General features: G+C 37.5%; 1 protein-coding gene across 14 annotated transcripts in view; it reads left to right on the forward strand.

Annotated features, from left to right (window-relative positions):
• Nucleotides 1-25169, forward strand: part of RAD51B (RAD51 paralog B) — a 422492-nt gene that overhangs the window by 71192 nt on the left and 326131 nt on the right. The window lies entirely within an intron of this gene.

Here is a 25169-nt window from a genome sequence, read left to right on the forward strand (position 1 = left end):
TTTTCTTAACAGTGACAAAAGCCAAGTTCTCAGTGTGCAGCAGCACTTTGGTATCTATGAATGTGAAGAATGACTGTCTGATCTTGGAGATCTGTTCTGAATGGCAGGCGGCGTTCTGTAAATGTTTAATCACACCCTGCAACTGATGGGAACTTACACTCAGAGAGATGACTAGTATTTTGGCATGTTTCCCATGACCAAAAGACTGGAATGAATTTTCTGTGGTGTCTGTAAGTATAGATCAGCCAGTCAATAATACTTTAAAACATATATGTAATCTAAGGAGTGAGTTTAATCCCTTTAGGCTTGCAAGTGTTATTGTTCAAGGCATTTTGAATACCTTGACTTAGCAGTGTGCACAACATTTTGAATATCAGAATGGACAGGCTCTCTTTCTACCAACACTGAGAACTAACCAGAAAAGGAGAACAAGAAATGAGGAGCCCCAGTCACATGAGAGAGAGAGAGAGACCTGTAGATAGAGGTCTGTTTGCAAAATGGGTTTGGTTCCATGACTAGCTCACTCATACCTGACTTTAGGGGCTATTTGGTAGATTGATCTATTCCACTTACTGGTTCTGTGTACTTTTGTTGTATTAAAATTCTGAATTGGGTGATGGTAAATGCAGTGAAAATTGTATATCAACTATCTAAAGGTGAAAAACAGGTAAGAATGGGTGGAAAGGTTTTTGCTATTTTTGTATCTTTTGTTTTCCAAGAGAGAGATTCCCTGAACTGCAGCTTCACAGTGTGAAATCATGTTCCTATAATCAAAGGCATAGGATAACATGCATCTGTGTGCACATGCTCGTGAGTCCATTTGCGAAATCCTCTTTGAACTTCTGGCCAGTCTTAGCCAGATCTGGCAGAAGATTTAAGAGAAAAAAAATATATGTTTATTTATTTATTTATTTATTTACAAATGTTGTGAAAGTAGGGTGACAGACTTAAGAAGGTGGAGAAAAGTTGTAAATGCCCGTAACTGAGAGAGGAGGTTCAAGAGGTCCTCAAAGGTCTCAACCTGTGACAAACAAACAAGCAAAATGCACCCTGTGAAGAACATATTTAGAGGAAGACACTCAGTCTTCCTCTCAGATACAGTAGTGTATCAGATACAGTAGTACAGTACAGGTACAGTAGTGTACTCAGATACAGTAGTGTATCCTGTTCTGGCTTTAAAACACCTTTGGAAGACCGAGGATGACTTCATTTTGAAGAATTGTTGTTATGCTCCATGAAAATGCTGTGGAATAACTGGAGCCTTTCCAATTAAAGTAGAAATGTTGATCAAATAAAGAAAGAGACCATAAAACAGTCCTTTTGATGTTCTAGTAAATGGTTGCATCTTATTTTCATTCACAGCGGTTAAAAAATCAGAATCATGTTTTTTGCCATAGGTTTATTGTGATGTAGAGACTTATTAGAGATTTGATGCAAGCAGTCATTTGCTTTTTTTTCTTGTCATCTTTTTCTTGTTATTTTACCATTTTGAGAGGTGTTTGTTTTTTTTCTTCAAACTGTTGCATTTATGGCCATGTGTTCCAGCTTGTAGTTCATGGGCTTGCCACATGGGACTCTCTGTATCCTCCTGCCTTTTCCTTGAGGAAAAAGGGACTACGGATTAATGTTGTACTTGCAATCCATGCTTAGGTCTGCATATGGGCAGCAGGTGTGGCCCAAGTCTACTCCATGTCAGTGTATAAGAATAAGGTGGAGGTAACCCTCGCTGCCATGTGTTTATGTTTGCTCTTTCAGCTGCCTGCATTTGCTGCAAGTTGGGCAAGCTTAACTAGAGAACGAGGTATTTTGTGCTTGGTTTGGTTGAGTCACTGTTTAGAAAGCTGTATAACAACATGTGTGAGTTTAAATAATGACTTCTAAAATACCATTTGGATGATTCCTTGACAAAGATTTGTTCTGTTGTTGTTTTTCCTGTAGCAATTTTGATACAGAACAGATTTGGTCAATGTTGGTGAGAATTCTGATTATTAATGAAATCATCAACTATGATTTAACAAATGTCCAGAAGATTCTAATGTAGTTTTCCTAGTTAATGTAGGAAAGAGAATGTAAGCATGTTATAGATTGTTGTAGGTTAACTCATCTATTGATAGGATTGATTTTAAAAAAGAACTGATCATGTACAGTGAAATCTGTCTGCACTGGCTAAGAAAAGTATTTTAGCATCTTCTGGTCACAACCTGTAGCTACATACAGTTCTTGCTGAGACAGATATCTAGTATATACGGGGCATAACAGTGAAGTAAATACTATTAAAATCTGCTAGAGAACTGAAAATGGCAATAATACTATTTCTCTCTTTTATAGCACCTTTCATCTAAAGAACTTCAAAGCACTTTAATACTATTTAATTAAGATTTAAAATGTCCCTCTGTTATAGGTTGATTTTATTCCTTGTTTACAGGTGGGAAAAATATAAGTCCAGTGCAAGAAGTTGCAAAGGGAGTTCTTAACAAGAGCCAGAAATGAAACCCCAGGAATCTTAACTCCCACTTTTCTGCTTTAGGCTTGGATCCAGCAAACACTTCTGCAGGTGTTTTAATTCCTGTACTACTCACATGGTTAAACTTATATACTTGTAGGAATGGGGAGCTAACAAGTAGGACTCTTGCCTTTTTCAATCTGGGAAAGGTAAAATGCCAAACATTTCAAGCTAGTCTTGGGCTTTGCACTCTGAAAGTATGCATTTAAATCGTGTATTTTTTTGCAGAATTATTTTTAAGTGATTGTTTTCTTTAATAACATACAAACAAAAAAATCAACCCAGCTTCTTCTACAAACTAAAATGCAGAAACTTTAAATACCATTAAAATACAGTCCTATGCAGTTGGCCTTGGTGTGGCTTTGGTAGAGTTGAACTTGGTAGCTCTATTTTTGCCACTTGGCTGGAATCTCAAGTGCCTCATACGGTGGCAAGGACAGAAGTTTTTCCCTGAAAATGCTCTTCCTCAATGGCAAGGGTTGTTAAGGTAACAGATTCAAAAGCATCCAGATTTTTTTTTGTCTGTTTTAGTTTGTAACTTTCAGGAATACTCTACAGCTGGAAAGAGGAAGAAGAAATAAAAGGTGCTCCTCCTGCTAGTAGTGCAAGGGCTGTGGAATGGTTTGACAGCCTTATTTCCCTGACTTCTCACATGGCTGAACATCATGTTAGCACAGCAGTACTGCTGGTAGTACCTCTGTTAGCTAAATGGAAACATCTGTGCCACATACTCTGATGGTAGGGGCAGAAGGGACAGTAAACATAGAGGGCAGTGTAGAATGTAGCTTGGTTAAAGAGGTTATATCCCAGTACGAAGTCAGGATGCACCCAGACATAGAAGTGTTCTTGGGTCCTGCAGCTAAGAGGCACTTTCCCTTCTCTTCTTATGTCTCGTCTGCCTAATGAGTTGTGCACCATTTATTCATGTATGGGAGTTTAAATACCCAGGAACCGCCATTGTTCAATGTCAGATGTATTTTCAAGTATTTGTTTCTCCTGCTCATTACATTTAAAAGTGATGTGCTATTGAACATGACAATTGATGTGGTTGAACTCTATCCCAGCAGAAACCAGAACAATCACTTTTGTAAACTTGGGGATATGTCACTGACGTTTGGAGATTGGTAAGATGGGGACAGAAGCTGAATTTTGTGGTATGATAGCACAGGAAGAGAATGTATCTGGTTGCATAGGGTGCAGTCATAGAAAGTAGGGCCCCAGAGATGCACCCAGCTTTTCAAATTCACTTTAATGCCCCTGTCCCTGCTCTCTGTCCCTTTCATGCAAAAAATTCTAATGCAGGTTCCCACATTTCATTTTAATTGTTTTTGGTTGTAACTGGTTCCTGGCATCTCCTCTGAGAAATTCAGAGAATAAGGTACTGTCCTACTGCATTTGAAAGAAACAGTCTTCTCATCACTGATGAGAAATACAACACACGGAGTTTTGCTGGAGTGGGCAGGTATGCACACTGTTTTTTATAAAAGCTGTATGTATTTGTTGTTGTTGTTGTTTTCCTCTTTAAAAAAAATAAAAAAAATGAAAATTATTCATCATCTTCAAGCCTGTGTTCTGAGCCAAAATTAACTGTATTAAACTCAATACAGTACATAGGATTTGAATAGCAGCAGCATTCTCACCATGAATGACCTGGGGAGAAAGCACGGATCTAGGTGAAATAAGGGAATGAAAGACCACAGATTCTAGCACGTGAGGGAAAAATGATGTATTACCCACTTGGGATGGATCCAAAAAAAAATCATCTGATTTCCTTTTTCTTCCCTGGGGTAATGAGTGGAAACATAAGCAGCAGAAGTATAGGCAAGCATAGAGAAGGTACAAAGACAGTTTGCCGGTTTGACTGTGTCTGTAGTCACTTGTGCAATCAAGTCAGTCACATTCCCCTGCCTCTCCCCCTTGTTTGTCCCTATCTTCACTTGCTGACTAAGCCAGCTTTCTGTGCTACTCCAGGCATTGTGTTTGCAGCAGCAGCCACCTCCCTGCTCAGAAGCACCACCACCCAGATTTGCTGGCAGATCATCTTCTAGGAAGCTGACAGCAGATCTGTTTACCAGCAGCAACTGGGGAACAGTAGATGGAAGCAAGATGTCTTTTTTTTTTTTTTTGTCCGAATGAATGAAGTGTTGAGATGGGACCTCATCCAGAGGCAATTATAAAACATATGACTTTGTCTTGGTGGTGCTGTATGAAAAGTTGCACTATGTATTCTTATTTAAAGTAATGTGTTTTGTGTTACCTGAAGTCGTGTGAGTGAAAATAATTTGTTTTTTAAAAAATGTCTTGCCAAGTAGGCTGACTGTACTTAGTTATATAGTATTTAGATTTCTTTGCTCCAGAAGTAGCTGGGGTGGTACTAGGAGGGAATGTGATTAGGACTGGGAACCTGTTAGGCTAGGGTATGTACACTACATCTCACAAGGTGAGATGGTTTGAGCCACAGCATGCTTACAGTCAAAATGAGAATCAACATTGAAAACTGGGCTTGTTTTGAAATCCTAATTCATATAAAGAAAAGGAAAACTTGGTTAAAATATAATTTAAAAATTCTTAGTTTGGTATTGCATGCTTCATAACACACTCTCTTAGTTTTAGGTCCTCTAGCAGAAGATCCACTCATTGAACTGATTACTCCATAATTGTTTCCTGCATAATTTCTTATGCCTTCACTAAAAGCTCCCATATGAGCCATTGTAGACACTGGACACTAGACTGGATTGAAGAGAGCGATTTGGTTCAGTAAGCCTCTTTTCTCCCTTCTGTGCTGGATTGGAATCCATCCTCAGAGCTTCTGACTGTCCTCTCATTCTTCATTTTACTTCAGCCCATCAGGCCAATTCCTGTCCCAAGATCAAGCTTGCTGTCTGTTCTGAGGGTCTTACTAATGTTATGCAAATATTCAGAAAGTAAATACAGTGCTTCTGCATGAATTCAAGGCTTGTGGACTTTCAAGAGAGACTTCTGACTTCATTAGCTTTTTAACTACCCTGAAACTTTTTTCCTAGTTTAAAGTAGTCAGAGCTCATTTCCAATGGCGTTTTTTCCTTTGTGTGTGGATTAGGATTTTTATTTTCATTTTATTTATTTTTTTTCAGTAAGCCACTTTCAATCATACATTCCTGACTACATTTTCCAAATCCTTCTTCTGAACACTTCCACCTGTTTGGTACTTGCTGTGTGCTACAGACATATATCACTGATTACAACAGCTTCTGAGATATCCTTCATTAAAAAGCACTTTTTTTAATGGTAGCGGGGAGATGTCTTATACTTGGTTCTTGGGTTTAATTGACAAATTCTAGCCTAAATATGATTATGCTGTTTGAAAATATGGTGAATGGGTCAGATATGAATGTTGGTTCAGATTTTCTTGGCTTTGTCACATGGAAAGATAACTAAACACAACAAGTAAATGCAAAGAAGTTACCTGAGAGTTCCAGGAAAAGTTCTGGTTAAGTATTATACTATGACTTTTAATATACTTTACTACATGTTGGTGCTCAAAATTTGCCTATTCATTCTCAAATTCTGCTGCATAAGTGTAAGACTATTTTTTTTAAAGTTATCAAACTTTATGTATTCTATGGAGATGTTTTCCATAATCATTTACTAGAGAACTGGTCATAAAAATCAGCTTTTTAAACAATATTTTCCTATAGTAGTTCCTTTTGAACGTAATCCTCTCTGATGAAATCTTTTAAAAGATTCTTATCTTTCTTAAGATTCTTAATAATCTTATAATCTTATAACTCTTTTGTTAATTCATAAGAATAGTTCCTGAAAAGAGAAAGGTTAAGCTGCTAATGGAACTCTGTTTTTAGAACTTAGATCTTTTGGTGGCAACTCCATATTTAATGTCTTTTGTTTATATTTACTATGTAAAAAAAAACAAACAGCAACAATAACAACAAAATTAAAGTATACTACCAGACTTTGAAATATATTTATATAAAAATAAATATTTTATTACTTTTTCATAATCTGTACTTTTTTTCTGTTTAAAATTCTGCTTCTGGTTTGCATCAGAGTTCACGTCTCATTTTTTTCTTTTGCTTTCTTCTGTCATTGTATTGGAAATGTTTATAGGGAGCAACAACAGGAAAGCAATAGGACCAAAATGTATGGACTGCTCAGCTTGAATGTTAACCAGTGGTTTCTCTTCCTCTCAGGTATGGAAGAATAAGGATCTGCACATAATTTGCAGGTGAAAAGCATATTTGAACCATGCCCTGTAACATATCAATGAAATAAAAAGTTGGACAGGGTGGGAGGTATGTCGTTGTCATCAGGCTGTAAACAGGGTTTGTGGTTGTCAGGAATATGTGCATCTTCTACTGTGCCCATGAAGGCAATTCGTGCTATAAATTCCTGTACATAATAACTGGTCTTCCTCGTGGAATAAATACTCAAAAATATAAAAAAAGATAAGGGATTACAAGTTTCCCTAACTTTCTGGTTTGGGTTCATTTAGAAGCGAGATAGTCCTTGACTAATTTCTGTTGATTCGATTAGAAATGATTTTAATGCAGTCTCTATTTTTAGAAATTCAAGTCTAATTTGGTGCTTGATTTCATTTCATCTAGGTAGGAGGAATTTTGAAATTTTGTCTAGGTAAGAGGAATTTTGTGTTTTAGGATGCATTTGTTCAAAATGCTTTCAGCAGAGTACAAATGCATGCTATATTATAATTGCCAGTCAGTTTTTGTTTTCAAATTATCTTATGCATTGAACAATAACTCCACCAAATAACTCCTCAGGCTACTTGAAGCAGACATAAAATATAAATGTTTTCCTGAAAGATACTTTAAGACAGTTTCTGTAGGCACATAGGAAAAGTTAATGACTAAAGTTTTCTAGAATGTTTTAGTCAATTTTAAGATTAGATTTGGTTTCTTAGGCCAATTTTTCTTTTTCCAGACAAGCCTAAAGCTGTGTTAGAAATGCACTGTGACAGAGATGGGAGACACTTGAAAAATAAATCTCCAACTTTCCATTTGATTGCAAACTCAACTGGGAAAAAAGTTTCGCTACAAGTTGAGTGATTGCAAAAAGGGCTTTAGAATATTCACCTTATCTACAGATGTTTCACATACCACTTCATTAACATTGCATCCTGATGAGTCTTTCTATTTGTAACTTCCAGAGCTGGAATTTCTAGGGATAAGGCTGCAGCTATCAAAAATACAATTAGATCTAATTGTTGTGAAATAAGTATTTTATTGGCACAGAGGACAGAGTTGAGAAATATACACTATCTTTCATCTGTGCATTTCAAATCACTTTCCAGATGAGCTAATTAGGTCTTACAGATAATTAGATGCAATTTATAAATAAATAATTGGAAGTGACTTGTCTCATATCACGTAGAAAATCAAAAGCAGCCTAAAATGAAAACTGGGAGACCTGGCTCCAAATTTCCTGCCATCAGCACACAGTCAGTCTGTAGTTCCCGATGTTGCATCTAAATAAGATGTATTTTCACAAGACTGTGAAAGCTGAGGGCTCAAATTTTCAGACCTCTGCTGCAGCTTGTTCTTCTTTGTACAGTATTTCACGGGGTTGCTGTGGAAGAAGAGCAGAGCTCCTTCTTTGCTGAATGAAGTAATGCTTGTTAAAAAAGGCAGGCTTTGGCAAAACTCTGGAAAATGCCAGTATACTCCTGCAACAAGTTGGAAGCTTTTGCTTTATTAAATTGGATCCTGGCTTGGGAACAGTCTCTAGGTTAAATAAACAATATATTGAGGTTCCTCTAACACAGCTGATAGCTTTACTTGACGCAGTGCCTATTCTTAATTCTTTTTTTTCGAGCTGAAGGTCACATTGGTCTTGAAATGTAATTGTTTTTCTTGCCTTTTGTTTTTTTTTTTCCTGCCAATGGTTTGTAGTATAATGGCTATGTCTTGGTGAAAGACTAAGCTGGTATTATGTTAGTAGATTACCCCCCCTATATTTTTCTCTGAATGTCCTCTTATAAACTCAAATGTAAACTATTATTTCTGTGGTATTGATGACATTGTTAGCCTTTTTATGCTGTCTCTAGCGAAGAATGATATGCCCCTCTGCAATTATATGCATGTAATTTGGGAACTAGTGAGGGTGCTTCATGCATAAAGGATTCACGTGCTTGTAGCTCTTGCCTTGGAGCTTCCAAGTGTGAAAAGCAAGCTGGTGATTGTACAAAACTCAGTGGTGTACTGTAGTGTGTAGTGGCATCAGAAGCAAAATGTGTTACTGTGACTATCTTTGAAATAATTTGACTATAAATTTGACTATATTGACTATATTTGAAATAAACTGTATAAAGGCTTAAAGCAAATGTCCCCCACCCCAGCTGGCTAGTCCTTTGCTTTGGTGCATGTGGATGTGGGATGCTCTGGATGTGATCAAAAGGGCTAACATGCTGTATCGGAACCCCTGGAACAGGAAGGGTTTGGACTTCAGCAAGACTTCTAGCTTGTGAAATTGTATCCAGTTTATTTGAAGTTTTCTTGGGGGTAGAAGGCAGGTGTAGGGGGAATGTTTCAGGAAATTGAGTGCATTTCTGCTCAAAAATTGAAGAGTTTAGGTCCTTATGGAAGAACAGAACTTGTATGCTTTCATGTTGCATGGATCACAGATTTTTTAAGATGGCATTTTCCATATAACAAAACTAAGAACTTTGTAGTTTTTGATGTTTATAAGGATAATATTTGTGCGTAGTCTGATCTTGTTATGCAAAGAATAAACATACAAGTTCTCTCTCTGAATAAGAATACAGCGTTCTGGTATATATTTTTCCCTTTCCCAAAAAAAAAATAATAGCATTAGAAAGACTATAAGATCACGACGCAGCATTGATAACTTTTTTTAATTAATAGAGGTTGTGTTTTGCATAAAGGATAAGCGTTACTTGGCAAGAATTACTTCTTACCACATTGCTCTTAAGGTACCAGTAGAAAGGCAAATGAATTTCTCATGGGAAAAGTGATACTGATGAACATATGCTGCAAATCAGAGTATTAGTTTAAATAATATGTTGGTAACCAGACTGAGGGAAGAAGCAACATGAACCATGACGAACAATGATAAATTAGTTTATCCTGAAGACAAATTCATGGTAATTAAGTTATAGACACTAAGAAAAATGGCACTCATAATAGCTACCAGTTACCAAGCAGCCCTGCTGTCTGTGTATTCTCTATATGGAGACGTTTATACAGAAGTTTAAATAGCAGTTGCATTAGAGATGATTGTTGAATCCATATTTTATGAAGAAGATCATACTCTACTGCTATTCCTCAAAAAGATACCATGTTCTGAAATACATTTCTATTAGGTTCACTGGTGCTACTTGCAGAAAAAAAAATTTACTGTTTAACATGAATAAGGATTGTGAGTTGTGAATATATTGACGCCTTCTTAAATTTACAAAACTAACACAGTTGCAGGAAAATCTAAAGCATGTTAAGAATCTGTAGCTCAGTTCTGATTTAGGATGGAATCCTTTTAGTTGACAAAAGACATTAATAACTCGTTATGAAGGTTACATTCTGTCCTCTGATGTTCATAGGAGATTAAGAAAGTAAAGATCAGATTTGAGGAGAGAGCCATGCCAAATTAGCATTTTGTTGCTGCTGGGAGTAGTCCTGTTTCTTTTTCCTCCCTTCCTAGTTCTGATGTTTGTCTGAGCCCTTGGTAAGTCGACTGATGGTACTGACTTGCTGGAAGTTTTCAAAATGCCATTCTGTTAGTACTCTTAACGTCCAGGCTTCAAGGTTAGGCTACCCAAGAAAAGCAATGACTAGAAAATAATTCAGTCCTACCAGCAATGAATTGCTCTTTCAGTTGGGAATAATGGACTTTCTGCTGGGACTGTGGATGCCCCTTGGCTTTTGACAGAATTCTTGTTTGTAAACCAGAGAAATATATGTCTTTTCAAAGCTTATGTTTCTTATTTGCTGGTGTTCCACCATCTATAAAATTACTGCAGTTTCAGTCAGAGATGCTGGGGACGTCGCGTAAAGTCACCAAGTACGAAGTATGTGCTGAGGCACTGGTCCTTGCAGAGTCAGTCATGCTTTGTGGCCCTTCCTGGACTGGGATAAACAGCAAAGTTCTGCTACATGTGCTGTAACTGTACCACGTTGCTGGTTTCCTTGTATGTCCAAGTATAGAGGACTGTTCCAGTTGTGCGTTTCTCAGTAAGCATTTACACAAATGAGACGGCATGATAGATGATCTTTTCGGGGTAAGTATTTAAACAGACTTACGTATGTGAGTATAAACATAAGCATATGAAATTAGCCTTTGTATATGACTTCTATCAAAAGCTTCTTTCAAAAAACACCAAACAACCTTAAATCACAGGCTTGCTGAAATACCACAAAACAGGACCAAGAATTAGTAATGTAGTGTTAATTGCACATTACAGCAGTACAACGTGCCATCTTCCTGTGGTAGATATCTTGTCGATACTGATGTAAGGATGATTATTGCTTGCTTTTTATTCAGAAACTGTGGATTATAGCTTGCTAAAGCTTCTTTGTAGGACTGCTCACATTTTCTGTGTACATATGTCCTACAAACAAATATCTGCCCTGTAAAGTCTTTCTCAGTTCCCTGAATCTTTGATTAGAGATCCATCCATAAAAATCAAGGTAAATTCAGCTATCACTATAGAACAACACAAACCCTTTGGGGGAATCCACAGGTAATAGCTGTAATTACAGTGAGTAGAGGTAGTCTTGTGGTGACTGTCTAGGATTAGATATCACAAGGTCTGTAGTCTGTTTCTATCTTTGTGCTGGACTTAGTTCTTAATATAGACAACTCATAGCGCAATATCCCCTGTGAAATAGGGATTATACCTGCCTACCTGACAACAGTGTAAGTTTGCTACCCTCTGTAGAGAAGGAAGGTTGTAAAAGAAGTGCAAAGTGTCATTTCAACTCTGCATTTCATTTGAACTCTAGATTTCCAGGGTAAAAGAAAATGAGTATCTGTTTATTGTCTCAGACTCTTTGGGATCCAAAATACTGTATCTGAAAAAAGGCTTCAGCTCTCACCCAAAGCTTCCAGTTTCTCTTCCTCCTCCTCACTTCTTTTGTAAGTGTTCTCATGCTGCTGCATCTGCCTGTCAGTTATACTGATGAACTGTTTGTATGCTGGCAGTTCTTTATTTTTGTCTAATATAACATTTTTTCCATTTCAGACATGCTATAATTCCTTCAGAGCTCAGCCTTGGCTACTCTTCATGTGTCACAGTAGAAGCCATGAGCCCTTTTACTACTAGCAACTGGCCTTTTGCTGTTCTAATGAAAATATGAAAATAGGAGAAATACATGGATTAGCATCAATTTTCTCTTCAAGTTTCTGCTCCATGGGGTCCTTTGACTCTGCAGATCTAAAGATTTTTCTTATTTTATACCATTTTTAGTATTGGTATGGAAATTTTGAAGTCACCAGTTTTTGTTTTTTAATTAAATTTCCTTGATTAGGCTTTTACTAACTTTTCGGTTCAACCTCTGTTTTATCCAGTGCTTCAGCGCTGCCTTGGTTTGCTCTTTATGTCTGTTAGGAAGTGAAGAAAATAAGTAAAATAGTTTTCAAAACGTAGAAGCATTGGCTGTGTATTTGAGGCCCACTGGAACATTTAAAACACTCTGCTCTTCTCATCAGATCTTTTATGACTCATTAGCACTTACTTTTGTAAAAGGTTGCTCCTGTTAGGCTAAGGGGAAGGTGGAGGGAGAAGGTGAATCCCTCTTTAGCCTTTTCACGTTTTATTTTAGTCCTCAGTATTTATGAATGGCCTGTCTTGCAGGCTAGCACCTTCCCGTGGGTGCCATTACCTATTTTTACCAGACCTCCTTCACTGCACTAAAAATTTAAACACTTCATCCTTTGAGAGTAAGAGATAAAGCAATTAACAAGGCTTAAAACAGCCTCGTGATGGAACAAATCAGTTCAGACACCTCTACACGGTGTTTGTAAATTTCTGGAAGTTTGATTTTTGTGCACCGTATTTTCCACTTTCTATGGGCTGTTTTGATAACTTAACAGTTTCTGGAATAACAGACATTAACAAGTTATATAAATATGAAAAATACCACATTGCTCCTTTTTTTGGAAATTCAGATTTTAGTTTGGGTGCCTGGTAGGAGTTTGAAATAACAAACATCCATCAATGTTGTTTTCCTGGTTCAAATGGCAACTGTTGGAAACATCTGCTGTCTACAAGTTCAGGAAAAAGGTACTTTATTAAAAGTCACATGGCTAGAGGATTGTGTCTGAGCCAGGGGGGTTAGTTACTTACAACAAGCTATATTTGCTAATCTTTGCTTAAAACCTGGGCTTTTGGTTGATGTTCTTCAACCTCAAAGCATGTAATTTGGCTTAAAGGGATATTTTATTCTTCAACACTTACAAAGCATATAGGTATGTGACAAGTTACTACCTCGGGGCATTATATGACAGTCTGTCATATTAACCAGTTGTTTTTGAGCTAAGCTTGTTGCTATTGGTCTTCATACTAAGATCAGTAAACACTAAGCACTCCTAAATCTTGGCTATGACTGCCTTAGAAATGCGAGTTAAATACAAATATTAAAATACACCGAGTTAAATACAAATTTAAATCTGGTTTCTAACAGCTTTGTTTATGGTTGTTTTTTTCTACCTCTTCTGTTGGTATATTAATATAAATTGCTATAGCTTGCTTGAAGGAAGCGAGGCAGTGCTGATTAACAACTGTTAAGGTTTGGGATTGTATGTTTTTCTAATGTGTTTGGTTTAGGCAATGAAAGATCTCATTGCGAGAGAGAGAGGTAATATTTAAGCGTTCAGTTTGGCCTTTAAAAGGAAAGCAATAGCAAGATGCGGAAATGTACTTTTTTTTTTCTTACTGAGCCAATTTCAACAGTAGATCCAATGTTTAAAAGTTTGATGTAGCAAACTGAGCTGTAATCTGTGGAGAAGATTCAGCTTTGTGTAACTGCATTAATTGAACTGTCGAGGAATGAAAAGTCTGTCTAACAAATTTCCACAACACTTTTAGTTGAGAAGAGGAATATAAATATTTGCAGTTGCGAGGTACTTTGTATGTGTTGAGGGTAAAATTGAGTAATATAGTCCTTGCCTCTTTCAGTGATTTTGAAGAACCATAGAAATATAACTATTCATCATAATCTAACAAAAGGTAATATCCCAGTTTTCCACCGAAGTCCAGATCATGCAGTCAGAGTGAGCTGAATTCAGAAGGTGAGAAGGATTCATGGGGAGGATGGTTTTCAGCTGCCTTTCTGCTGCCTGAGGCTGTTTAGTTGTTTGTTTTTTTCCTGTGTTTGATATTGGCCTCTGTCCAAAAGGTGATAAGGATGCTCAGAGGTTGTCTTTCCTCTTCATTGGCAATCCACTTCATCTTCCTTCAGCTTCCCCTTGAGCATCAGAAGGTAAAAACATCCCGTTGGTTAAGTGTCTTGCAGCCAGACTGCTTTTTTTTTTATTATTTTTTCTGTACAGCAGGATCTTTCCAAGTGATTGCTGCTTTGGTGAATTTGCCAGTTCTAATTTACCGTTGCCCTTTGAGCAACGTGCAGTCTGTAGATTGCAGTGTTTTGGTGTTTTGAATGCATATTGATAGTAACATACTCTGCATAACCCAGAAGTGCGTATATTTGAGGCGATCTCTTTTAGAACTTGTTCAATGACGACAGATAGTCTTTTACCCAGCCAAAACACAGCTGATGAATTCTGCTGCATCAGGACTCTTCTCCCAGTATTGTTGTAGACTTCAGAGCTGAAACTCTGTATTCATCATTTAGGATCATGTTGATGTTTGCAGTGTCATTTACCAAATCATTCCGGGCACGCTATGTCCTGCTCTTCTTTCTTGTGTAGTGTAGAGCTACCAAGCTCTGCCTTGTGCTAGCAGCACTCTGTTTTCTATCAACTTCTGTGCTTAGTATTCCAGTTTCTTTCCCTCCCACTCAAGTTAGTGCCCTCAATAATGACTCATGGTTGCTGTGAACATTTCTTATTAGTGTCCTTATTATCACCTTTGTAGTTCTGAAATGGTCAGGCCTGCTGAGAGATCTGTCAATTTTCTGCTGTTGGCATTACCAGAGCATCTTTGCTTTTCACAGTAACAAATTGTACTATACTTTTACATTGCTCATTAGGGACAGAAATTCTTCCTAAACTCACTTGTGAGAACCGTTTCCTTTAACAAAGCTGTTCCTGGTTATTTGTGTGTCTGTTAAACCAAAGAACCATACTCCAGGAAGTGTGGCACTTAGGCACTGTGCAAATGTGGACCAGAGAAATTATCTCTGTCACCAGAAATCCTCAAGTCCTGCCCGTGCTGTCATACTTAGCAGGTTTTTCTTTTTGAAAAAGAATGTATAGAGGGCGGATGGTATTAACTGATACTTATCTAATACTCTTCTTTAGGGATGTACAGAGCAAGAAACAAAAAACAATGCAAAGTAGAAGAAAAATGTTTTTGTACTTCTGTTACTCAAAATAAGCCCAAATGAAACTAGACAATTGAAGTTTAAAGCAGAAAAACACAACAACAAAACTCCCTCTTTGCTAAAACTATGCATAAAAGGCTTCAAAGCTTAAAAAAATAAAGTAAAAAGTAGGTGTAAACAAAAATAAGTGCTAGCATGGAGGGGTTCCTGTAGTTTGGGTAATGTTTGTCACCATGCTTTTCCTCTCAGTAATTATTAAGCAGAGATTTCTCTTTATATTGAGGAAAGAAAGGTATCATGCTTTAAGACTGCTATTATAGGTACCTGCCAACAAGGGTTTTTTTATTTGTTTTTCCTCCAGGATTTCTACCTATAAATATTCCACTCTTTAAGCAAACCTTTTAGTTTATTTTTTAAAATACATTTGTCTTTCATTCCTCGTTTAACCTTTTGGAGCTTTTAAATTTATTTGAATTTTCTAATTTCCAAAGCTCGAGAACTTGATCCGGATCTCAGGAAATCTGAAAGACCTGCTTGTTTCTTTGAGAACTGTTACTGACTCTTACTGACAAGCTTTGGGAAGGAGTCTGTGGTCAGACCTTCTTGTAGGAGGCTGGAAAAGAAATGGTTTTGAAGCTTTTTTGTAGAGTGGGTGTATAGATTCAGCTGTGTTTTAGGATTTTTTATGATCCTGTCCTGGTTGAAGGGTGGAACTTGTAGAACCACAATTCAACTTCAGTACTTATAAAGGTGCTTATCCACCAGGATATCCATAATATAAGTAGTAGCCTTTGGGTACTCTTTTGCAGGAGAGAAACTACCTTTGAAGGGTAATTATGCTTCCTGCACTGTTGTGATGGGTTGACCTCAGCTGGCAGCTCCGTCACCCCCTCCTCAGAAGGACAGGAGAGAGAATTTGAAGGGCAAAAACAAGAAATACTTCTGTGCTGAGATAAATATGATTTAATAACTGAATGGAAACAAAACAGAACAAGGGGCTGCTGTGAAAAAAAAACAGCTCAGTCACAGCCAGACGTAGTACAACTATATACTGTTGTCACCAACGGGGCTGCTTTATTTCAGAATTTCTGCTATAACAAGTGCATAAGAACATATTTCTGGTCAATGTTGAAGGTTCAAGCACTGTTTACACATCATAGTCCAGTAGCTGAAATCAGACCCACTTCTTGGATTAAGCTGGAATTAATTTCTAGCATAATCAGTGGATCAGCAAAGAACTGAAAACCCGGATTCTCAAGTTCTACACTTTGCTGGTAATTTAATCATTATTCAAAACTTAACTGAAGTATTTATCCTCTCAGTTTCAATATCCTCAACTATAAAATAACAATGATAATAGCTGATTTGTTAAGTGTGTAGTAGTAGAAAGATAGTAGTGCTAAAGATGGGAGTGTTTCTAATGATCCATTATCTCCTAGTAATACCAGTCATTAAGAGAAAACAAAAAAAAAAGCACTATTAGCACTATTATTAGTGTTTGTGGATTTTCATCTTCTGAAGAAAACATCCTTGGGAAATCTCCATAAATTCTCAAGTTTGTCTTTGTCTTGAGGTATTTGACAGTAACGCCAAACAACACTGGAGCTATTGTTAGGAGGGAACCTGATCTTGTTATTGTTCTACTTTAATGAGTTGTCTGAGGAAATGGCAGCTCTCCTATTGAGGGAACTCAATCAACTGGAAGAGTTTTTGGTTTCTTGCATTAGTACCTGCCAAACAAATGAGAACAGCTCATTTAATCCAAGTCTTGACTGCTTACTCAACAATCATCTCAGGGAGTCAAATGTAAGTAAATTGTCCTCTGCAGAGATTTCTGGACTATAAATCATAAGTGGGAAACAGTGGTTTTGAGCTGGTAGATTTTATGTACATAGACAAAAACTTGTACCTTTTAAAATATAATGAAATTAATGTAGAAGATAAATTAGTTTGGAGCAATTGCATTTTGTGGAGTTCAAAATTTTATTTTACTCTAGAATCATAATTCTTTGTTCCTTTTAGCAGATCTTTGACTCGCATGTACACTGGCTAGGTAGTATATGGCTTGATTCACACACAAAATCAGAAATTAGCAACTTAACTGACTTCAGTGACAAAATGTCTTGACATTGCATTACTCTTGCAAAATTCAGATTTTTCTAGATAGGGCCTATATATTTTTTGCAGCAAGCTTTCCTCTCACTGGAACTATGTGGAGGCTGCAGACAAAGCTAGTAATATAAAATTATACTGTTAGAAGAAAGCAACATGTTATATATACCACCCCCCAAAAAAGCACAGGAACAAATGTATTTTCTTTAATTTGAAATTATCACTGTTAATAGTAGGGGGAGAGGGAAAGGTAATCTGGGAGACCAGTAGTTTTACGAGATGCTTTTCTACACAGAGATGACTATACAAAATACTGCTAGCACTAGAGCTTTGATTTCCTTTGGGTTTTCCCTTTGCTAATCTTTGACCTTTAATAGATGCATGCAGGGTGTTAAGCAGGAGCAGTTTAAATGCCCCCGGCTTTCTGCTTCCTCCTCTTACCTCCAGCCAAGTCAGCGGAAGGGAGGGTATTTCTGCTGCTTCAGCTCATTCTGCACACCATCCATATTCACAGCTCTCCGTGCTTTATTTAAGGTCTATGGTTATCAGCAGTAGAAAGGGGACGATACCTAGGGAATTATCTATTAAGCTGCCATAAATATTTGGCTAGTAAATGTATATCAAAGACCGTTGATTTTACAGACACTCCTATTGACAGTATTGATATTTAATAGATGATTAAACTGCTTATATAGAGAAGTTGTTTTACTTAAAGTAGTACATTAAATTTGAATTTTAACTGTTGAATAAAAGAGAATGAATGTTATCTTTGTTCCTCAAATTGTAATAATGAAACTGCCTGTTAACTTTCTACTAAAAGCTTACTTGTTTTACTGTTTCATGTATTTTAAAAGTTGATCAGATTTACCAATGGTTAACTGTTGCTCCCCAGATTTTCTTAGAACTGTTAGCTTGACTTGTGTCATTCAGTTACTTGAATTGAATTTAATATTTGAGATAGGAACTTAAAGCAAAACAAAAAAAAATATGTTAATGAAAATTTGAGAGAAAACAAAATGCAGACTTAGGTGGGGAGAGTTCACATAGACTATGTTGCAGGTTTTGAAAATTTACTGCAGTTAGGTAAAGTTAAATACCTCCTGTTTAGGTCACACCAGCACAATTTTTAAGGTGCATTTTTGTTTACTTCTATGGCAGGTGAAATATTTACTTACAAATGGTAAACAACCTGTGAATATTTATATAAAGTCAGCAGTATTAACTTCTCGGTACTTTGTAAGCTTTGGCTCTTCAAATTCTCTCTTCAGTGTTATTAGGTGTAGTATCTTCTCCTTGAAACCCCATATCCATTTCAGTACTGCTTTTCACGCACACCGTGAGACGTAGTGTAGCAAGTACAAAACAAAAAAATAAATTTTAAATTGATGATTAATTTTGTACCAGCATCACTTTACTGTGGCAAATTTCCTGGGGCTAATGGGGGAGATGGAGTTAGTGGGCTTCTCCCAGCTGGTCGCGAACCTTCAGGAGGTGCTGTGCAGCTTGTAGTGGGAGGGCTTGTATTACAACTGCAACACTTAATTTATAGTTTTTCATCTGTTTTTTTTTTAGCCTGAAATTGGTTTTCAGCTTTTGGGGGTTGGACTCAATGCAAGTGGCTAACTTCACAGGATACTATGAATTTTTATTTCATTTAGAGGGAGGAAGGATGAACACAGTCTTGGCAAAACGTCAGTAATGTCAGACCATCTCCAAGTACCTGTGCTCCAGTATCAGCAACTAGTTAAACTGCCTGTGCACCTTCCTCCCATAGCAGCCGTGAGCCGCACTTAGTGGTGGGGCTGTGTTTCCCTGCAGGTACAGCTGGTCTCACACAGGGGTAATGGCTCCTGCTGGTGGTTACTGTAAGAGAATCATCATGTGTTTCCAGAAACGATAACTGCAGATTTCACCGTGTGCTCTTTGCTGCCCACACGACAGAACGGATTCCGCCCCCAGCCTCTCCCAAGGCAGAACAGGCCGGGCAAGGCCCGCAGGCTGCTGGGCCCGCCAGCAGCTCCCTGGACAGCTGCTTCATTAAAACGCGGACAAGTGTTCCATTAGCACAGACAAGTCCCAGAAACACAAGCCAGTGATGTCAGCTGGATGAGGCCATGTGATTTTTATTTGGTATTTTTAAGGTCAAGAAGTGCAGAAGTTCCAGTATTGCTTGCCAGGTCCCATTTAAAGGGCAGCTCTTATTTCTGTGTGAATGGGAGTTGTGCTGGGGCAGCGGGGTGTAGGAGTAGATAGTGGGAGCTTTGGGCTAAATGTGCTTCTCTGATGTGCTGGTTAGAGGGAGGGGCTTTCACCCAAGAAAATTTATTTTCGTTGTTTCTTTATAAACTTAACTGTGGTTATCTTTTAATTCAGATAACTATATAGTTGTCATACCCAAAATGTACCAAGTGTTTTGAAATTAAATCTAATTATGAGAAAACCTCAGATATGTGAAAGGTAGAGAAAAAATAAGCATTTATATATTGAGTATAATGATAGTAATATATATATAAATTAATAAGTAACTGCATGAGGTGAAGTGGGTTTTGTGGTTTTCTTGGCTATGGATTTTTCAGTTTTTTTTTTTTTTTTTGTATATGGGAATGGCAGGACTGGGGAGAAACTTCAGACACTGAGAAAAGAAGAAGGATTTATAAATGGGCTCAGAACAGCTAGGGGTGGTAGAGGTGAAGAGAATTTTGAGGGAAGAGGCTGTATGAACAGTTGACCCTGTAATGAGGACTGGCAGTGGAAATGTGCCTGGTTTGTTTGTCATCGCTTTCCCTCCCTTTTCCTCTTCCTTTTGTAGTTAGCCGTGATTTTCCTGCAATCCCATTGATCGCTCAGAGCACTTGGAAAGATTCCTGTAAATAGGCAGAAAGCCTCCTTCTTCTTGCCGGGCAGTTGTCTTTAGTGCTGAGCTTTTCTGGGCTCTGGAGAAGGGACTGGGGTGCTGCCCGAGCAGCAAGCAGGGCCCGGCACGTCCCAGAGCTGTTGTGGAAGGTTCCTTGCAGGAGGGGGAGGCAGGGGGGTTTGCTGCTTGTCAGCACTTCTGGCCCCAGAACCTTCTTGTTTGATGGAATTCATTCTAAAGCTTTTCTCTGTCCTTTATGGGCAGGATTTGCAAGTGACTTGACATATTTTGAAGTACTTTTTTCCTGACAAAACAGGAACTGTTTTATCTCTAGACGGTATCTCTGTTGACATCACAGGCAGGCTGCAGTGCTGGTATAAGCAGGTGCAACTGTATTGACTTGGGAAAAGTTGCACACATTTTTGCCAGAGGTGAACGTCTCCTGTTTCCACCCACATAACAGTTGGGTAAATAATGATGCACACAGTTCTCATAAGGGGATTATAGCGAAGCCACAATGGAGTTTATTCAGTTTTGATAGAATCAAGTGACTTCATTTTGTCGGCTGATAATGCGATTTACTGCCATACCAAGGATTCAGGTCTGAACCAGGTACAACTCGTTTCACTTGTGCATACAAAGCATTTAACTGAGCTTGAGATGTGTTTTCTGTCAGCTCATTTATGAGTTATTTAGTGCAGGCGTGTTTAGGATCAGCCATCCAAGGTCCTCTTGTGTCTGAAATGGACTAAATTAAGAGCTTGTGATGCAGCGGTTTTTACTGGCATCAAATACGTATAGGGGTAGAAATAAAATAATAAACTTTTCTCCAAGCAAGTCACATTGGTGTGTTTATCTGGGATTCAACATGCCCCTGCTTGTCTTTCCCAGGCTCTGTACACACTTCATTAGGGCTACTTTATTTATATTACAAGGTCAAATGTGATCTTAGTGCACAGGCCTCTGACTTAAACAGAAATTCCCTTGATTGTTAGTGAGATTTTTTTTGTTTTCCCCCAAGTCACTTTCTGACGTCTAGCCTGATTGAAAACAGGCAGAAACTGGCACGGAACAATATTATGTCATCCTTTGCTTATATTTCCTACCCACTCATTCTTTATTTTAATGTTATATGAGGTCTTCAGCAGAGTGTGACATATTGTTATAATTACATCATTTGAAAATGTGTTTATCCCCAAGAGTTGTAATTTGATTTAGGAACTGTTTTCCCTGCTTTCAGTCTGTTATTCATAGCATGGCATGACCAGCAGGCTTCTGCAGCAGGACTTGACACACCACTTTAAATATTTGCAAACGAAAACACAAGAGTCCATTGATGCATGTGGGGAGGAGAGGAGGAAAGGGGACATGATTTAAGAGTTGATAAAATTCTTGCAGGTTGAATAAACTCTAATAATATTGTGGTAGTTTCTGTCTAGAGTATTAATTCATTCATATCTCTGCCGTATAAACAAATGCATTTTTATGAGTGTTTTTATATGTTTCTGTAGGGTGCTTGTAATGGAACTGAACGTCTGGCCTTTAGCCTTGTGCAATGGGAAGCAATAGCTCTTGAGCAAATTTGTTAAGAAAATTGCTGTGACTTTTAGCCATGGTTTTTGATGCCTACAGGAAAAAAAAAGTATAATTAGAACAGAGAAGTTATGGAAACTTCAGAGTAGTGTTCAAAAACATGTCAAGATCTGCCTTATGAATGGCACAGCTGTGTAAATGTGGGAAACTGCCATTTTTATGATGATGATAAGAAGCAGAGTGCCGTGATGCTCATCAGGAGTGGAAGAGCTGCCACCAGAGGTATCCAGACCCTCCAGAGATGTGAAATTCAGACTTGGTCCATGTTTTTAAGATATGCTCTTACATGAAATGTATGTATCATGAGAATGTATCCAAAGACCTGGGGAAACAAAAGTGTGCCTTTAGAAAGATGCAAGCTGTTCCTGTAGTATTATTGTTCTGTCCCTGGTAATCATTAAGGTTCTTTAAACTGTTTGGTTTTAGTCTTCTTGCTTAATAAATAGTGATGGTGGGCTTTTTATTTATATACACAAAATGAAAGAGAGAGAGAACATTGAAACAAATAAATTATTTAAGGCTCACTTTACCAATCTCTTCTGTACCTATTTTGAGATCACTCTCATATGAAAGGAACTTTGTAGGACTGTACCCGTAACTGTGATTTGTTTTGCAACAGATTATTAGAGCATAAAACATATATTTCAGTCATGCTCTCCTTGAAGAAAGAAACACTAACCACCTTCAGAAAAAAAAACTAGAGTTCATATGTGGAAAGTATAGTTTAACTTCACACTTGATTCTGAACCGTGCCAGAATACCTTTGTCTCAGTACTGAGCCTGAGAAGGTAGCAGATAGCGCCTCCTGACTTGCTGTTTTTCAAAGATACTAGGCCTGGTGTAAAGAAAGTAGTTTAGGGCTTCTGCAAGATGCTCTTAAAACACACAGATCCCTCTTGGGGAATGCAGGCTGCTCTGCTAGCCTGGCTGCCACCAGCCTGCAGAACTGCTTGCGAGAGCCCATCTCAGTTTTACAAACATGCATTGCTTAAGTTTGAGTTGTTGCTTTCCTCAAAAAGCAGTGCTATGACTATTTACCTTTGCCCCTATATCCTCAGGAAACAATATTCTTTATTGGGGTCTAAAGAATGGGACTGTACGTGGGCCGATCAGAGATAAATAAGGATCACTTGTTTTTTGCAGGCTTATGCTTCAGATCTGCTTTTTCTTCTTCTAAATCCTAATTTTAGTCACGGATTTGGGGTGTTGAGAGGAATGCAGCTGACATGGTGTCCTGCACCATCCTTTTCAGCTCCACTGTCACTGCATGTCCAGAATTGCGGCGTGAGGGAGACTCCTTTCTGCAAGCTGTGCTACTGGAATGTATGCTGCTATATTCCAAGAGCATAAAAGCAAGCACCTCTGGAGAATTCTAGGTGAATAAACTTAGTTTCTGACATTTTGAAGTCTTTCAAACTATTAACAAATTATATGAGTGTATTTATTATATTCTGCTTAACAAGCACCTTGAATTTATTTGATCATCTGAACTTTTAGACTCTTCATCAGTTCAGGTACATGTTAAACTTTCTCTTATACTATTTCAAGCTCCTCTTAGTAGGGTTTGGTGTTGCAGCTTGGGCTTGTTTTATTCCTAAGCATAGGAAACAAATTCAGGTTCTTCTATTATCTCATTTGTTTTTCAAAGTATTGTTGTTCATGCTGCTTTTGCACCGTTTTTCAGAATTTTGCTTGATTTCCAAGTCATAAACCAATCCACTGAAGAACTTAGTTTTATATCTATGTGGAGAAAACTCACATAAAGTCATGTTTTTCTTCTATCAAAGCCTTGCAGTCCAGGTGCACATTTATGAATGTGCTTTGCTTTTGTATTTCTTGGAAAATATACAAAAGTTATATAATTTTGTAATAATAATGTAGTAATTTTGATTTTATTATACTGATTGCTTCTTGATATTCTTTGCATTGTGAAAAAAAGTTTCTCTTGCCTTGACTTGTTACATTTCTCCTTTGGCCTTTGTCTGTTCGTCACTGTCATTTCGAAATGGTGCTATAAAGAACCTCTTTTTTAAACTAACAGTTTGCATTATTTATCACTCGGAAGACTGCTGAGACCAGTTTCAGACTAAAGCAAAACATGCTTATAATGAAACTCAACTATATCTCTAAAGCCAGAGAAGATTACTTACCCAGTCACTCACATGCAGAACTTGAAATGATTTTGAGAGTTACATAACAATGAAGTGCAGCACAGCTGCTGGAAAAGAGCTGGCTGGAGGTTGGTATTAATAATTCAGATGTTATGCTGGGTGGGAGCAACTGGGATGCTTAATCAAGAAGTATGTTTTGACACACTGCAGAACAACATCAGTGGATAAGAATTTTGAAGAGAAGCTGTGAACTCTAAGTGTAGATATCTTCTTGAAAAAAAGTTTTTTAATGGCAAAAATAACATCAGAGTTATTGAAACTAACAGAATCCTACTATATTTGAGTGGCTTATGTGAAAAAGAAGCATTTTTTAATCATACCGCCCCTGCCCCTAACATCTTAGTTTTTCTCTTCTGGCTTTGTAACGGCACCTGTTGTAAAAGGATGAATATTCAAGATAAATGGAGTGACCTTTCAAATATTTTGATGTTTAAAAGATATAATTGAACAAATATGTTGAGATAATGACTAACTTCAAATGAAAATTATAGTTGCTTATATCCTAGAGCTTAAACTCTCCATCACAGGCTATTTTTTAAAGGTTAAGTAAGGGACCATGAGCAAAACAGTTTCTTCGAGGCTCATTTTTGTCATGTGTAAAGTTGGGACACTGTCCTCCTCTTCAAAATGTTAGGCTATTAAATAGCTGTTAGCTAAATGTACTCTGTAATGCAATAGTGTATTTGCTATGAAGTCATCAAACCTTTCCTGCTCTTTTGCATATCAATCTCAAGTTTAATCTGCTCAGATCTGAAGTCTGCCAAAAATGTTGAAATGTCGAAGTATTTTTTCTAAATGATTTTGTTCTATGAAGTGGTGGTTTATATTAACATATGTAGAATTTGTCATTGCCACCTCATTTCTGCTGTGCTTACTTGCGATAGAGTATTTAAAAATTACTTGCTGCTGATGTTTAATGGATGTCATGGTCGGAGTGGGTCAGTGAAGAGTTGTTTGGTTTTTTGTCTGATTTCTGGTGTTAGATTTATGTTTATAGGTTGAAAAGTTGTAGCAAGTAATGCTGGATGAGATATTGTTACAGGAAAAGATTACAAAAAATGTGAAGAAATGTTCAGCTCACAGAATGAGTTATAGATCTCACTTCATTCTAAGATAGGTGCAGATACATTTTTGCTACAGACAGCTTGTGTTGACCACATTCATCTCCTGTGAAACACTTCACTAAAATAAGTAGGGTTATATGAAACCTAATTCGATCTTCAGAGTCTGGTTGATAAATGCATCTCTCTGAGCAAAATGAAGAGGTAAAATTACCAAAACTGTTCATATATTTGCTAAATTATCGTAAGCTTAACCTTTGTATTTGACTACCTCAACATATTTTCCATACTTTGCATTAAGGCAGTGTTTTTATTACATTGCGAAGTGGGGGATTGTAACTGCTTTCTGTTTGTTAGTTTCATGAGAAACCTGCAGCTGCTAAAGGTGGAATGACTAGCCACTGG

This window comes from Anser cygnoides, chromosome 5 (assembly GCF_040182565.1).
Source record: "Anser cygnoides isolate HZ-2024a breed goose chromosome 5, Taihu_goose_T2T_genome, whole genome shotgun sequence".
NCBI classification, from domain to species: Eukaryota; Metazoa; Chordata; class Aves; order Anseriformes; family Anatidae; genus Anser; species Anser cygnoides.